Genomic DNA, 18,366 nt, shown 5'->3' on the forward strand with positions numbered 1-18,366 from the left:
AGTATTATTTGTATAAGCTGTAGAAAGAGTAAGAATGAAAGACATTTCTTTTTCTGAGGGTAAGGGGTTAGGGCATAACTCTGTTTAAAGTCCTGGTCCATGTTGGTAGTATGGAACAAGAACATAAAACAAAAATGTGACTTGTCTCAAGATTTAGGGAAGACAGTCCCATTCCAGAAGAATTATCCCTAGCTAAGGAAGAACTTCTTCAACTCATAATCCCTCATGGATTGGGGGAAATACTAGCATCCCTGATATTACAGATCAATGAATATATAGAAATATACTGATGTACCACCCACACAACACTCAATTCACTCATTGACAGGGAACTTGTTTCTCAGCCTCTTTCAAAACATTTATATCAGAGTACCTTTTAAAAATATCCCTGGAGAGAATTCTGGAAAGATGGCAGAGTAGGTCTGAAAATTTCAAGCTGTCAAGATTTTCCTCCACAAAAGAGATAAAATAGTGCCTCTGGGCAAACATAGAGTGGTGAAAATAAGCAAGAGTAGGGGCAGAACTGGGGTCCTCCCTGGACAATCAGAGAAGATCTGAAGAAAAATCCCAGGATGAGATTTCCTCCCAGTGAAGAGTAAATACCTCCAGGCCAGGGACCACTTAAACAACAAGCAGTAAGTCCTGGGGTCAGCTGGTTTGGGACACAACTTCTGCCCCAGGCACAGGAACTTTTACCCCCTAGATCAGTGAGAGGAGTTGGGCCTCTGACCTGGGGAAGATCTAGGGAACCCTTGATGATTAGGAATGCCAGACACAGCTGTGCTGCTGAGGGTGGGAGCAAGAAGGAACCAGCACATTCTTGGTGAGTGCAGAAGCAGTGTGGCAGGGACACTGCTGGCTGTGGGTACTTACAGGAGACTGGAGGTCTTGGTTTGAGATCAAGGTCAGAGGGGAGAACTGAAGAGGATAGTACCTCTGACCTATCTTTTATACCCCAGGACTAGAGGTGATTATAAAAATTAAATTATAAAAAAAATGCACAGGCAAAGGAGAAAGACTCTAACCATAGAGAGCTATTATGGGAATAGGGAAGACTGGTGTTCTTCAGAAGAGGATACTGAAGCAAAGAAACCCTCTTCTACCCCTAGAGAGTATTGCCAAATGGTCACTTGCCCAAAAAGAATTCATTGAAAAACTTAAAAAAGAGACTTTAAAAATCAAATGAGAGAGATTGAGGAAAAACTAAAAAAAAAAAATAAATAAGAATCCAAGAAAAACAAGAAGATTATGAAAAGAAAGTCAATCAATTAGAAAAGGAGATCCAGAATCTTAAGGAAGAAAATGACTCCTTGAAATCAGAAATTGGGCAAGGGGAAGACAGTGAAGTTATAAGAGATGAAGAAAAAAATAAAATATAAAGAATGAAAAAATAGAAGAGAATGTGAAACCTTTCACAAGAAAAACAACTGTTCTGAAGAACTGATCAAGAAGAAAAAACCTAAGAACATTTGGACTACCTGAAAGCTATAATCAAAAAAAGAATCTTGATACAATGATACAAGAAATAATTCAAGAAAATTGTCCTGAAGCATTAGAACAAGAGAGGAAAGTAGAAAAAATCTGATCACTGATCACCACCTGAAAGACATTCTAAAAGGAGTACTCAGAATATTATAGTCAAATTCCAAAAATATTGTAAGCAACAAGAAAAAAAATTATATATGGTGGTACCACGATTAGAATCACACAAGACCTAGCAGTGGTGACCCTAAAAGATCACAGGTCTTGGAACATTATATATCAAAAAGCAAAAGAACTGGATTTCTGGCTAAAAATATCATATCCAGAAAAGCTAAGCATAATTCTGAATGAAAAAGAGTAATTATCTTATGTAAATGAGGTGCAAGAGGAAGAACTAATACAGAGGAATTAGATGGGGGAGGGGAAATGTTAGTTCTGGAAAACTACTTTCACTGGGATTGGGTTCAAGAAAGAAAAATACATATACATCTAGAAGAGCATAAAGTCTTCTAAATTTAGAAAGAAAAGTCTAAGAGGATAGGGAGGGAGGAGAGGATAAAGGAGGAATCCTTAGAGGGAAGGGTGAAGGAATAAGTCAAAAGGGGGATAGAGAATGGCTTTTAGATTTAAAGGATTGTGAGAAGAAGGGAGGGATTGCTGGAGAGGGGTAGGTTAAGTAATAGAAGGGCAAGGTAGCAGGTCAAAGTAAAGTAGAGGAGGGAGGAGAAATAGGAAATAAGAGATATGCACAAACATAAAAACAAAGATTAGGAGTAGAATCTCTTAGAGAAATTATATGTTTATATATGTATGTATACATGTATATATGTATGTATGTGTATATATGTATATGTGTATGTATATAGCAATATCTCTATATAAGTATATCCATGCTTAATTGTAGCCTCAGGTTACAGGGTAGAGAGGAGGAAGAGCTAAAAAAAAAAGAACAAAGTAAAAAGTGTACAGCAGAGAACAAAAAAAAGCTACAAGGAAGCAAAGAAAACATGGACAGCTTTCAACATAACACATAGTATTCAATATATAGGTTTTCTTGAAATGAAAAGTTACTGCCATATATTCTGAATCCTTTCCTATGTTCTGCTGTGCACATGACATATTTTCTTTTCTTTTTTTATATTTAAGTTTATAGTATGTGTCTTTTTTTCTTATTATGTATTTAAGTTTTGGTGTTTGTCTAAAAGAAAAAAAAGAAAAAAACCCATGAAAAACTATAAATTGAATAATAGGTTATACAAAATTTACAAGTTCTTTACATAGAATAGGGAAAATAAGTATCCCTGTAGCATTTTTATAAATTGTTGCCATATTAAACAATTAAATTAAGTTTTTTAAGACCCCCTGTATTATCATTTCTTAATATTTCTCCTAATGACAGATTTAGAAGTAAGACAAAACATAGAAAGTGCTATATAACTTGTGTTATAAAGTTAATTTGTAAGAAAATTGCAAAAATATGCCTAGTCCAGCATATTTTACACTATTCCTCATGATAATCTTTCATTTTGTTCTAGTCTAATTTATTCTTTTCATCTCTTGCTTTATTTTGTAATCTGATGTTATTTTATGATCTGTCATATTTTGATGCAAAGCTTATAATTCATTAAACTTTGACTAATGGATTTATGCAATGCAATGTTGTTCATAGCAGATGTAACTTTAATAATATATACTCATACTTAGTTTTTTATTTTTTCAAAGTAGATCTCCTTACTTCTAGTCTTTTACTATGTAGAAAAAAAATCATCTTCAGCCAGAAGCTCTAGATGTATGTTTATTGTTCCATTAAAGAAAAGTGTTCTATTACCTACACTTCCAGAATGGAGTAATTATTTTACCCACCAACTTAAAAATTGTATCCCATTTACTAAAGAAACACATATGTAGAATACTTGGTACATTGTTGAATTTATGCTTTCCTTACTGTGCATACTCTTTTCACTGAAGGAAAAAATAAAGCTCATGACTTGGCATCCTGGGCTATTCTTGTTGTTGCCTTTCATAATGCCTCCATAAAGGATCATTTCAATATGTTGGAAAATTTCTCTTAATTTAAAAAATATCTTAAAGTTTCCAGTGTTCCAGTCAACCTGTCCATCTGTTCTATTATTTCTGTACTATTCATGATATCACTTTTTTTTCTGCTTAGATAACCTTTTGGAGAACATGAAGAACATATTCATCATTATTATCAATATAGTCAACAAATATTTTTCCAGATGAATAATAGAGCCTTTCCTTCTACAGTCATCTTCCTTCTTCTCTGGTATGTCATTTGTATTCATTTAGTTATTTATGTTTTCTCTCCCATTAGAATAAAGCTCCTTGAAATAGACCATTGTGTTAAGCACTGATAATACAAATACAAAAACATAAAGACAGTCCCTGTCCTCAAAGAATTTACAATATAATGAGGGAAAACAAAACACAAAAGGAAGCTGAAAAGCAGAGTGGTAGGAAGATACTGATTCAGGAGGCATGGTTGAGAAGTAAGTCAGGAAAGTCCCAAGTTTGTGTAGCCAGGTGAGAAATGAGAGGATGACTGAGCTGAGGTCTCTCTCTCTCTTTCTCTCTCTCTTTAAGTGGAAGTTTGGAGGTCATGGCCCCTTTCTCCAATCAAACAACCAGAGGGTAATGATGATGTGGAGTACCAAGACTGATGAGATAGTAAAGGATGCTCAATTTATCTCAATGATGAGTTTCTAGGGGCATGGTAGAAAAGTACCTTTAGAAAATTCACTTTAATGGCTGAATGGAGGATGAGTTGGAGGTGGAAAGAGGTTTGAGAGAGACAGATCCACCAGCAGGCTAGGTTAATAGTCCAGGTGTGAGGCAATAAGGGCCTGCAGCAGAATGGTGGTAGTGCCAGAGAAGAGAAGGGGAATATATTAGAGTAATGTTGCCAAGGCAAGGTCTACAGACATTGACAACAAATTGTATGTATGTGCTGAAAGATAATGAGGAATTAAAGACCATTCCTAGGGTATAAGCCTGAGGGACTCAGAAGATGTTGATGCCCTTTATAATAATGGGGAAGATAGGAGGTCAAGAGAAACTTTTGAGGGAAAGATAATGCCTTCAGTTTGGATATAATGAGTTTGAAATGTCTACTTGAAATCCAATTTGAGATGTAATAAAGGTGGTTGGAAATTTGAGATTGAGGTCAGCAGAGAGGTTGAGGAAGGATAGGTAGATTTGAGAATAATTAGCATTGAGAAAATAATGAAACAATGATTGAGTGGCTTATTATAGATGGAGATGAGAAAAGAGCCCTGTATAGATTCCTGTGGGACACCTACTAACAAAGGATGTGATCTGAGTGAGGATCTAGCAAAAGAGACTCAGAAGGAGTGGTTAGGTAGGTAAGAGAAGAACAAGGAAAGAGTAATGTCTTGAAAACCTAGAAAGAAGAGATTATCATGGAGGAGAGTGATCAATAGTGTCAAAGGCTAATCAGAGGTTGAGGTTTTAGGATAAAGGAAAAGCCAATGCATTTGGCATCCAAGAGAGAGTAATTTCAATAGAATAATAAGGTGGAAGATGGATTTTAAGGGTTAAGAAGCCAGTGAGAGGAAAGAAGGTAGAGGCATTTATTGTTGGCAGTCTTTTCAAGGAATTTAACCAAAAAAGTAAGAACCAAAAAAGACAGCAGAGCTAAAGTATGATAGTTAATATGGATGGAAAGATCAAGTGAAGATTTATTTTTCAGGATTGAGGATACATGGGCACATTTGTAGGCAGTTAAGGGAGTACCCAGTAATTAGGGATAAATTGAAAATAAGTGATAAAGTGAGGTTGAATTAGGGGAAAGTCTTGGAGGGGATGTGAAGGAATGGAATTTCTTCAGAAGGTAGAGGGATTAACCTTAATTAGGAGTAATGACACCTGATCTCCTGAGATGGAGCAGAGTTGTAAATCTCTTCTTCAGTTTCTGTGTCTACTACACTGATTCCTTTTACTCTGGGTCTTCTACTTTCTTCTGATCCCCAAATTTGGTTTAATATTGAATAAAGTTATTTTTTGAGCCTGCTGTCCTTTCTTACACTTATTTTGTCCCTCAGAGATATCATCTTCTCAACTGAGATCATTCAGTGGCAGCTAGGTGTCGCAGTGGAGACAGTACTGGACCTGGAGTAAGGAAGACCTGAGTTCAAATTCTACTTTGGAAATCTATTCACTGTGACTTGGGCAAATCACCTAATCTCTCTACTTACCTCTGTTTCCTTATTTGTAAAATGTAGAAAATAATAGCATTTTCTTCCCAGGACTTTACTTACCTCTGATAATGGCAGAGTGCATCTGAATGGTATGAGATAAGGAAGAAGGGGGTAAAGGAAGATCATAGGAAGATCAAAGCAAATGGCCTTTTTTTTTTCTATAAAATATGAAGCGAAGTTCTTATCTGAGAGGATGGGAGTGGGGTGCTATTGGAGGTTTGAGAAGGGATTAAAACTTCTGGAAATGCCACTGAAGAGAGGGTGATAATGAGTTGATAAGACAGGCATAGAAGAACTGCCTAGTAGCAGTAAGAACCCAGTCAAAGTTGTGTGACATAAATTTGTAGTTTACACTATCAGAATAGTTGCATGATTTTCTATACCTTTGTTCAGTATCACACATGTAGGAGCAAAGGTGGTGAATGATGGAAGTAATCTAAGGTTGAGCCTTGGCATAGCACAGTGGCCAAATAAGAGGGCAGATATTTCAAAAGGAGTTAACAATGTAGAGTTGAATTGGTTCACCATAAGGTCAAGATGGGGAAAAGAGGAAAGAGTGTCTATTGGAGGGGAGATAGCCTCAGAGAAAATTGTAGGGTAAAGGTTTTTGAGGTCATGGTTAGGATGAAGAGCAAGGTCTTGTAAGGGAAAGCAGGGGGAAAGGTGAAAAGCCATCTAGCCATCTAGCTATGGCTAGATAAGGGAATTTTCAGGATTCTTGGATGCGGAGTGGTATGTATTTATGGGTGATAGCAAAATCAAGGTTGTGATGATCCTTGTGGCTGAGGTAGAATGGAAGTGTAAACCATGAGAAATTAGTAGGTAGGAAGGCCAATTATTATGTTATTGCTATAGTTTAAGCACATATATAATACATGTGTATGTACATTTTTAATATGTGTGTATGTATATATGCAGGTATATATGTATATACCTATATGTCTAAATATATCTGAGATATAAGACTTGCTAAGCAAATTAGCAATAATTTTTAAAACTATAATATAGGGATACTCCCTTTCTTCTTTTACCACTTTTATTCCCTCTGAAGGATAGAGATTAGGGAGGAAAGGCTCAGAAGATGGAAGAAGAACCTTCATGGCAAATTCACCATCAAATTTCATCTTCCTCTTCCCTCAAAAGACAGGAGCATAAAATAAGCTACCCTGATAATTCTAATTTCTCCTCCCTCAACTGCTCTGGATTATTTCACTAAGGAATATTTCTCTGACCTGTTTTCAACTAAAGAGTAAAGGGCAGGTCCTTGGCCTTCTGTTTATTATTAAGACTTATAGACATTCTGTTCAATTAAAGATAAATTCCAGGTTTTCTTCCTACCCTCTAAATACTTTAATTACAGACCCTGCCCACTTCTCTTTGACTGTCCCTAAAGATCCCCAGCCTTCTAGCTGCCCAAAGGGTGGATGTGACAGACATAGATCTCAATATAATCTCTAAAATTAAGAAATGGAAGGAACTTCCAAGGTCAACTAGGTTTGGGAGAGGATGTAGGGAAATGATGAATTTTATTTTTGATATTAAGTATGAGCTAAAGGTAGGTAGGACACTGAGGTGGAAATATGCAACAGAAATTTGGAAACATGGGTGTAGAGTTTAGGGTGAAGTCAAGTTACAGATTTGGGGAGCAATTGTGAATACCAGCATTTATATGACACTTTAGGGTTTGCAAGATGCTTTATAAATACTATCTCATTTTATCCTCATAAGAGCCCTAGGAAACAGATACTATTATTTTCTCCATTTTATAGATGAGGAAACAGAGGCAGATAGAACTCAAGTGGCTTGCCCAGGGTCACACAGCTAATAAACATCTGAAGTGGATTTTGAACTCAGGTCCTCCTAACTCAAGGTCTGATAGTCTCTCCACTGTGACACCTTGCTGCAAATTCAGAAGAGTAGATGATATCTCTGAGAGTCAAAATGAATATAGAAAAGGGCAGAGTGCTTAAAAAAGAACTTTCCTCAGTATAATCCAAATTCAAAGATCAGAAGGAAGAGGACCCAGAGTAAAAAGAATCAGTGTGGTAGGAAGGAAAAGAAGCTAATAGAAGAATTACAATTGAGATGCAGTAGTCAGCAGTGTCAAATGTTTTAGAGAGATTTAAGATGAATAACTCCATTAATAAAAAAGGAATGTCAGATGAATAAATATCTTTAAATGATGACAACAGGTGTGACAAAACTCCATTATTATGAGAAAAATGACATACTTATCAACTATGCTAAGATTAAGGGATGGTTTTTGAACATTTACCTAACACATCTACTGTGTGTGTATGTGTGTGTGTGTGTGTGTAATACATTTCTTATTGATTGACATCACTCTTTTACTAAATACCTAAGAACTCAAATTTCAATCACAATACCTAATATGAAATTAAATTATCTTCCTTTCAGTGTTCCAAATGAAAAATGGTTCAATTGGATAGAATCATTTGGATTTATCTTATTTTGAGAGTAAATTCTTTTTAATAGAAACTTCCCCCATTTTAGTTATCTCAATATTTATCTATTCATCACCAAAGAAAAAAATTGAAATCTCCAATGATCTATTTTTTTGATTTATGTGAATAAGAAGCAAGTATAAAAAATTAAAGCAGATTTTCCTAATTCATATCCAATTGATCATTCTATCTAACTTATGTTTTCATTATTTCACCTTTCTGTTCACCTTTCTGCCTGACCACCAGTGAATATTATCCTTTTGTGGATCATTTCAGTCCTCACAGGACATTTCCTACTAGATGCTCTGATGTCACTGGAAACTCAATGTGTCAAAGACAAAAGGCCTAGCCTTCTCACATAAATCTACTCTTAGTCAGTCCCATCTAGACTGTATTGCTATTCTGCTTGCAGCATTTGTAAAGCCTATCCTTCCTTCATATATCATGAACATTCCATTATTAAAACATGGAGTCAGTCATAAAAATGAATTGTCTTTTCCATCTGTTTCCTTATTCCCTCTTGCTTAACTACTTATAACTTGAACTTCAAAAAAAGGGACCAGCAAAAATATCTAGAACACTGAAGCCAGTCTGTCCTCACCAATTTGTCACAGTTGACAGAACCCTCAGGACAAAGTTGGCTTGAAGGTGAAATGAGTGAGACTAGGGCTGAATGCAGAGAAGAGAGGGTCACATCATGCTACTGAAATGCTTTCTCTTTCATCTAACCAATGAAAAATCTGCCTCTTCTTGCCTCACTCCTATGTTCAATATTTTCTCTTTCTTTTTGAGCCACCTTACCCTCTCTTTCCTTCCTTATCTTTGCTTTTAATTACATAATAAAATCAAAACAAATTAATGAGTTAGATTTTAATATACAAATTGTATAAGAGCTCTTTGTATTGTACTGAATAATTATACAAAGTTATATATTACATCCTAATAGGGTTTTATTTTACTTGAAATATAATCCCATGTTATTATTTTGTCATTCATTAAATGCATTCATAATTAAAACATTAAAATATAGACTCATGTAGAAATATTTTGTTTTATATTACAACACATATTATATTATGCATGTTAGAATGAGAATCTGTAAGGCTATTTCAGGCCTACTAAGGCAATTAAAGCCAATTCTGAACGCATACACTGTTACTGCCCACAGTTATATACTTCATCTTAATAATCCTGTCATTTTATGGTTTATTTGTTCTAAATCTTTAGGAGAAAAGTGGGATTCAGAAACAAATTTATATGAGGAGGAAAAGATAGGAAGCCAATTCTCTGTGAACTTTAGAGCTTGTTATATACATTGCAGATTTATCTGGTTGATTTTGTGTGAATTAAACTCATTTATCTTGATTTCTTATACATAAGAAATATGTGTAAAACATAAACATGCATGTAGTTATGTTTACACACACATATATGTATATACAAATATAAGTATATATGTATATATGCATGTATATATTTGTTTACACACATATAAATATACATGTATATGGCAAATTTTACCAAAAAAGCTAGAAAATACCAGGAATATCTTAATGTTACCTGGAATATTATTTAACCATAGCAAGTGGATAAAAATCTAATTATTTTAAAATAAATTAAAAGAAATGTATTGTCATATCTTACACAAATGTAGAGGAATAAATTATTAACAAGTAGTAATTAGAGAAAATCATGACATATTGATTTCAGTCACTTAAAAGTAAAATGTTTCAGTACAAAAAAGAAATCCATCAAGAACAAGATGAAAAGAAGCAAACTGGGAAAAATTCTTTATATCAAACTTCTGATATCAATGACTTATAAGAAAAAGTTACAAATATAAAGATTCTGTCATTGTTCAATAAAATAACTGTTAAAAAGGTAGATCTTAAAATAACAACCACAAATCATCAATCACAACATAAAATGCCTCAAACCTCTAATAATTGGAGAGATGCAAATTATAAGAAAATAAATGTGATTTAATAAATCATTATATTGGCAAAGACAATAAAGATGATAGAATTCAAAATTTACTTGACTTTCTGCTTATAGTAGAAATGCTATTATCATTTTGGTGTAGCTACAATTTTTTAAAATATTTTTCCAAAGGAATATAGAATTATACAATAAAAGTTAGAAAAAAAGGGTACCTTTAAACCCAAGATTCATGCTACTAGGATTCTATGCCCAGGAATTCTGTACAAAATTTTTCATATCAATGCTACTTATAATAGAAAAAAAGCAAGAAAAATGGAAACAAAGTATCCAACAATTGGAAAATGACTCTACAAATTTTTGTGGATGAAAGAATTTTGAGAAAATGTTACAACAAAAGAAACAATGAATATAGTGAAAGCAAAAGAAGTCTAGAAAGAAACATGAAGTAATGCAGAGTGAAAAAAATAAAGCAGATCCAATAGAACAATTTATGTCGGTATAACTATTCAATTATAGTCATGAATCCATGCTTATATTTGGGCCAAAATTGTTGTGATATGAGGAATGATGAAGATGATAGCATAAAGTATTCACACTGACAAGGTTATCTCTTGGGTTGTGGTGAAAAATAGTGAGCATTTATTAAGCTCTCCAGGAATTTTTTTTTTAAATCAGGGGGGCACAAAAAATGTAGACACATTGTCCCAGTCCTTAAGGAGCTCACATTCCCAAGGGAAAGACAGCAGATAAATTAGAATATGACCTTCTTAAGGAACATTCTAATTTACTAAATTTAGAACTGCATTATTTTTCTATTTGCATCCTGAGAGCTTCGCATAGTGCTTTCCTTTTGGTAAACAGTTATAAATGCTTTTTGCAGTTTTTCTTTTCTTTTTTCTTTTTAGGCAATTGGGGTTAAGTGACTTGCCCAGGGTCACACAGCTAGTAAGTGTCAAGAGTTTGGTCTGAGGCCAGATTTGAACACAGATACTCCTGACTTCAGGGCTAATGCTCTATCCACTGCACCACCTAGCTGCCCCTATAAATGCTTTTTTGAAAAAACAATTAATTCATTCTTTCATTCATGTGAATCACTATGTACATAGAAAACAAATATAGTATAAGTGGAAGGTAATTTCAGAGGGAAGATTGGTGAGGGATAGAAAATAGTTGGGGGGGAGGGACCAAGAAAGGCCTCCTACAAAAAGTAGGATTTGAGCAAAGTATTGAAAGAATCCAAGGAAGATAAGATTTGGATATGAGGAAGGAGAGTATTCCAGCCATGAAGGGCATCCAATGCAAAGATATGGAATCAGGAGATGGAGTGTACTGTGTAAGTAATATCAAGAAGTCAAGGGTAACTAGACTGTAGAATGTATTAAGGGGAGTAATGTGTAAAATAAATTGAAAAGGTAAGAAGGGAGCAGGTTATAAAGGGATTTAGATGACAGAGGGTATTACTTTTTATCTTGGAGGTTATAGGGAGTCACTGGAGTTTATTGAGTAGGTGAAATAACATGGTTTGATCTACATTTTAGAAAAAACACTTTGGCATCCATGTGGTAGACAGATAGGTGTTGTGAGAGTTCAGACAGGGAGGAATAGTTAAAATGGTATTCCAGTAATCCAGTTGAGGGATAATGAGAGCCTAAATTAAGATGGTAGCTGGGGGAATGGAGAAGAAGGGAAATATAAGAGAGATCTGGAGAATGTAGAAATAACAAGATTTCACAACAGTTGAGATAGGAAGAGCATGTGTGAGTGAGGAGGATGACACTGAGGTTATAAGACTTGGTAAATGATGCAGTATGGTTTCCTGGACAGTAATATGGAAGTTCAGACAAGAGGAAGGTTTGAAAGTGATGGGGAAGACAATCAGCTAGCTCTGCTTGGTATGTTTTAAAAGATGATATATATTGGGGCCAGAGCCAAGATGGTGGAATAAAAGCAGTGACTTGCTTAAACTCTCCCCCAAACCCCTGTAAATACCTGTAAAAATGGCTCTAAACAAATTCTAAAGCAGCTGAACCCACAAAAAGACAGAGTGAAACAAACCTCCATTCGAACCTGGATGGTTGATCAGAAAAGTATATCACGATGGGCTGGGAGAAGAATGCAGTTTGTCATGGGTGCACAGGCCTCCGCAAACCTGGAGCAGGCCTCAGAGGACTGAATCATGGACAGCTGTGGTGGTTTCTAGACTTCTCAACCCATGAATGCCAAAGACAACTTAGAAGGTCAGTAGGAAAAGTCTGTGTCTGCGGTGAGGGAGAAGTGTGGTAGCAGTCACAGGCCCAGGCCCTGAGCATGGCCCTGGGGTGGTGGCTGCCTCCAGAGCATCAGGCCCACGGACTGAAGGGGAATTGAATGGTTGATCAGAGGGGAATTGCAGGGATCTCTTTGCTGGTGCAGGATTCTCTTACTTTGCCCATGCTTGGATCTGGGTCACAGTTCTGGATGGCAGTCCTGGGGTGAGGAGGATCGCTGGCATGGTAGAGCTTATAGTGGCTATGGAAAGAGAATCCTCCTCATAGTTCCAAGACAGAAAAGAGTGCTTGTGGTCACTCATAGACCAGAGCACAGGCCAGGAAAGGAGTAAACACTTCACCCGTGATCATAGCAACTTGGAATGACTGAAAATGTTCAGGTCCCTAGAAGTATCTCTAAAAACAACTGCACAAAACCCCTGAAGCTTGGGATAGTACATTCCCCACATTGGAAGCAGACTCCTACCTTAACAAAGGGTTTATAACTCAAGTAATTGACTGGAATCATAAGCAAGCAGCACAAAAAGAGTCAGACTATAGAATCTTACTTTGGTGACAAAGAAGATCAAAACATACATTGAGAAGAAGGCAACAAAGCCAAAACTCCTATATCCAAAGCCTCCAAGAAAAAATATGAATTGGTCCCAGGCCATAGAAGAGCTCAAAAAGGATTTTGAGAAATAAGTAAGATAAGTAGAGGAAAAACTGAGAGTGATGCAAGAAAATCATGAAAAACAAGTCAAGAGCTTGCTAAAGGAGACCCCAAAAAATATTGAAGAAAATAACACCTTTAAAAATAGCCTAAATCAAATGGCAAAAGAGGTTCAAAAAGCCAATGAGGAGAAGAATGCCTTAAAAAGCAAAATTGGCCAAATGGAAAAGGAAGTCCAAAAGCTTACTGAAGAAAATACTTTCTTAAAAATTAGAATGGGGCAATTGGAAACTAGTGACTTTATGAGAAATCAAGACACTGTAAAACAAATCCCAAAGAATGAAAAGATAAAAAACAATTTGGAATATCTCATTGGAAAAACAACTGACCTGGGAAAAAGATCCAGGAGAGAAAATTTCAAAATTATCAGACTATCTGAAAGCCATGATCAAAAAAAAAAAAGAGCCTAGACATTATCTTTCAAGACATGATCAAGGAAAACTGCCCTGATATTTTATAACCGAAGGGCAAAATAGAAATTGAAAGAATTCACTGATGACATCCTGAAAGAGATCCCCAAAGGAAAACTCCTAGGAATATTGTAGCCAAATTCCAGAATTCCCAGGTCAAGGAGAAACTATTGCAAGCAGTCAGAAAAAAAAAAAAAAAACAATTCAAGTATTGTGGAAGCACAATCAGGACAATGCAAGATTTAGCAGCTTCTACATTAAGGGACAGCAGGGCTTGGAATATAATATTCCAGAGGGCAAAGGGGATAGGATTACAACCAAGAATCACCTACCTAGCAAAACTGAGCATAATCCTTCAGGGAAAAAAAATGGATATTCAGTGAAATAGAGGACTTTCAAGCATTCTTGATGAAAAGACCAGAGCTGAATAGAAAATTTGACTTTCAGATGCAAGACTCAAGAGAAACATGAAGAGGTAAACAGGAAAGAGAAATCATAAGAAACTTATTAAGGTTGAACTGTTTACATTCTGCATGGAAAGATGATATTTGTAACTCATGAGTCCTTTGTCAGTATTAGGGTAGTTGGAGGGAAAAATTATATATATATATATATATATGTAGATAGATAGATAGATAGATAGATAAAAAAGAGGGCAAAGGGTGAGTCAAAGATGAAGAGGTGATATCTGAGGAATAAAATTAAGGAGTGAGAGAGGGTTATATTGGGAGAAGGAGAAAGGGAGAGGTAGAATGGGGTAAATTATCTCACATAAAACTGACAAGAAAAGGCTTTTACAGTGGAGGGGAAACAGAGGAAGGTGAGAGGGAATGAGTGAATCTTATTCTCATCAGATTTAACTGAAGGAGGGAATAACATACACCCTCAACTGGGTATGGAAATCTATTTTACCTTACAGGAAAATAAGGGGGAGAGGGGACAAGAGAGCAGGGGAATGATAGAGGGGAGGGCAGATTGGGGGAGGGAATAATCAGAAGCAAACACTTCTAAGGAGGGACAGGGTCAAAAGAGAGAATAGATTAAATGGGGGTGGGATAGGATGAAGGGAAATATAATTAGTTTTTCACAACATGACTACTATGGAAGTGTTTTGCAAGACTATACACGTATAACCTGTATTGAGTTGCTTGCCTTCTCAATGAGGGTGGGTGGGGAGCGAGGAAGGGAGAAAATTTGCAACCCAAAATTTTAAAAAGAAAAGTGAAAAAAATTGTTTTCACATAAAAAAATAAAAGATTATATATCTCAACAGATAATGGAAATTTATAGACATATTTAAGGGGTTACAATCTCTCATTCCCTTGATCATTATTTTCATTTTTTTTTCAGGAGGAAATTTTTGTTGTTCTTATAAGGCATGATTAGAGTATGTGTTTTAAAATACAGAACAAGTAAAACTGATTGACTTTAAATTAACAAAAAAGTTAATTTTGCCAAAGTTATTATGTATACTTTACTTGACAACTTGATAAGGAAAAACATGTATATAGTGTGCATTCTGCTTCATAATTAAGAACATGTATATATAATTTTAATGTATTAGTTTGGACTTCTATTATTTAATAACACTTTGATTATCATTTTAATTGCAGAAAGCCGTGTTCTTATCCAAAGTTAAATCTAGACATGACTCTTGAATTTTGAGGAAGACAATGAAAATAATTTTCATTGTGATTATAATTTTACCTCTAAGAGTTTTTATCTCTGCAATTTAACTTCTTAATTACTAAAATATATTTGCTATCTATTTTGTCAATTTTACAGAATATTACTATATGGTTGGCAGGGGGAATTAAAAAAAAAAGAAAGGTATTGAATGTTTTCTCAGGTAAACTTTGACATGTCCAAACCAAGAAATATGGCTTCTTTAAGAAAAAGCATACCTTCACTCACCCTCTTTTCATCTCCACCCATTCACTTGTTAATTCTACATTACCACACCTAACCTCCTCCTGTAATAAGGTGTCTTTATTGGCCTCTGACCTTTGTCAATGCTACTAGGGCGTGAGATAAGCCAAAAAGTAAATTGAGAAAGCCAAAGAAGACATGTGGTTGGGGATGGAGACCAGCAGTCTTTTGGACATTTGCCCAAATACTCTTAAGGTATCACACTGACCTTTGTTAATTATTTCCATTCCTTACAAGCTTTCAGTGCTCAAGATTTTTCATACAGAGGTTTTATTGCCTTTCATAATTGCTTTGTGTACTCTTATAGTTCAATGAATTCTGAATTAGAGTGAAACTTTCTCCCTTAAAACTAACCATTTATGAGCTACTGTCATTGGGATGTTAAGGTTTAATAGTTTTATATATATATATATATGTATATATATGTACATATATATATATATTTCAAGATAGTGATTCTCTATATTATCCATCTCCTTTCTCCACCATCCAAGTTCCCTTTAAAATTTCTTATAATTTCCTTTTTTGCTTATGTTTACCTTAGAAAATACCATTTCATTTCTCACCTAAATGTTAGCTAAAAAGAATCTAAAAAGATTTTCTACATTTTTAAAAGTATTGTCAATAAAAAGGAAGTGAGCAGTTTTAATGAAAGCTTTTCCCCTAACATTTCCACTTTTGTAATTGAGATTTTTCCTGTGCAGATGCAGTGCCAATTATAACTACATAAAAATAATTCAAAGCTTGATTTAGTCAATGTTACTATCTTTTAAGTTAATAGTGTACCAGAAATACATAATCTAGTTAGCTATTTATTTTGAATACCATAGTGCACCATTGGAAGACTCATTCTGAGAGAATGTTTTACTGAAGGCTAGAAGAAGCTCCCAGCTCCCTAGTTGCAAGAAAAAAAAAGTTTTCTTTGTACCTGTTGTCATTCAGTGAGTTCCTATTTAATGACAGAAAGTCAAAAGATCAAAGTATAGCATGAAGAGATACAGCAGAACAGTGATTATCTCTAGGATACCACAAGATCTTTTCCATATCCCCTGGACTCTCTTTTTCATAGCATTTTGTGAATGCTAGGAATCAATGATTTAAAAAAAATCAATACTGCATAAGTTCAAGTTTAATTTGCACAATCTTTTGATAATCTAAGTTGAATGTGGTTCAATAATTTAGAAAAGCAGTTAGTTTCAAACATGGTTTGTACAATTTGTGAGATTATCTTTAAGAGCAGAATTCAAGAGTTTATAAAGTAGTGTTGATCATTCTGGCTTTGATTCAATTTATCCTTACTGCCTAATATGTAAAAAGATATAATAATAGAACCTACCTCCCAGGGTTGTTTTTAGGATTAAATGAGGTAATATTTATAAATCCTTTATATTTGTAAAGCCCTCAAAGTACAACATACATTCTAGCTATTATTATTATTAATGTTTTTATTTATATTTAGAATATAAAACCAGCACAGTCTTTCACTGGACATATTCCGTGTACCTTGAACAGGGAATCACACTATCTATAGAGTTGAAAAGGAGATAGATGACATAGTCATCTTTCCTAGAGCAATTTATAACAAAATAAATTCTGTTAGCCATTCTCCAATCAATGGTTATCTACTTTTTTCAGTTCTTTGCTACCACAAAAAGTGTTGCTAAAAGTATTTTTAATGAATATGGATCTTTTCCTTAATTATTGATCTCATTGGTCTATGACTAGCAATAGAATCTTTGGGTCAAAGGATAGAGACATTTTAGTCATTTTATTTAGAAAATTCCAAATTGCTTTCCACATGCAACATTAAACATGCAGTAATTTGAGAACAATACAAAAGAGTTAACTGAGATTCTGTTGTCACAGAATCCAGTTTGGAGATTTGGACAAAGTTTCCATTCATCATATACAACAAACAAATGAACAACTTCTACAGCAAATACTCTTTGTTTCATAGATCATCCAATCTAGGTTACTTATTAAGGTGAGGAGATTTGGATATGTGTGACAAGGATGTGAATGTATACTTGAATTTTATGTTCCTTTGCAGCCTACTGAAGAAAGGGAATGGCCTAAAGGAGACAAAGAATACCTAAAGTTCCTTCTCAAAAATATTCTCCTATAGATTCCAGAAGTTATGAATACATTTGGGTTAATAAGCCCTTCTTTTGAAAAGCAGCTGTATCTGGAAAGGTTTGTTTCATTCATACCTTAGAGAGATGTATTTGAGAAATTATTACATTTAAAACTAGCTGAGTCAAATGAACATGTAGAAATGGGAATTTCAAGAAGGGGTGGGGAAAAGAAAGGGCACATTGAAATATCACTTGGATTCAAGGCTTAAGGGGAGGAGACAGGTAACAAGCTACTTAAGAACAAGGATTTCTGGAGAATCATTATAGAAAACAGGAAGTGAGAGGTGAGAGGTTTTCCTTAAAAAAAAGGAACGTGGGGGTAGCTAGGTGGCACAGTGGATAGAACACCGGCCCTGGAGTCAGGAGGACCTGAGTTCAAATCCAACCTCAAACACTTGACACTTACTAGCTGTGTGACCCTGGGCAAGTCACTTAACTCCATTGCCTAGCCAAAAAAAAAAAAAAGAAACTTGAAGTAAGGAAGACCTAATTTCAAATCCCACCTTTGATGCATATTAGCTATGTGACCACAGACAAGTCATTGAAACTCAATTTTCTTACCTGTTAAAGGGAATAATGATACCTATAATACCTTTATCACAAGGCTGATGCAAGGCTCAGAGGAGATAATATAGATAAATCACTTTGCAAAGTGGTTTTTACAACATTTTTTATAACACTAAAATAAGAAATTATTGTTATTATCATGAATAATGCATACACATATTACCTTTTTTGTACTTTAGCTTAGGACCCTGTTGGTAGCCAATCTCTCTCTCTCTCTCTC

The sequence above is a fragment of the Vombatus ursinus genome, unplaced genomic scaffold (genome assembly GCF_900497805.2).
Source record: "Vombatus ursinus unplaced genomic scaffold, bare-nosed wombat genome assembly UNPS02009573.1, whole genome shotgun sequence".
Classification (NCBI taxonomy): Eukaryota; Metazoa; Chordata; class Mammalia; order Diprotodontia; family Vombatidae; genus Vombatus; species Vombatus ursinus.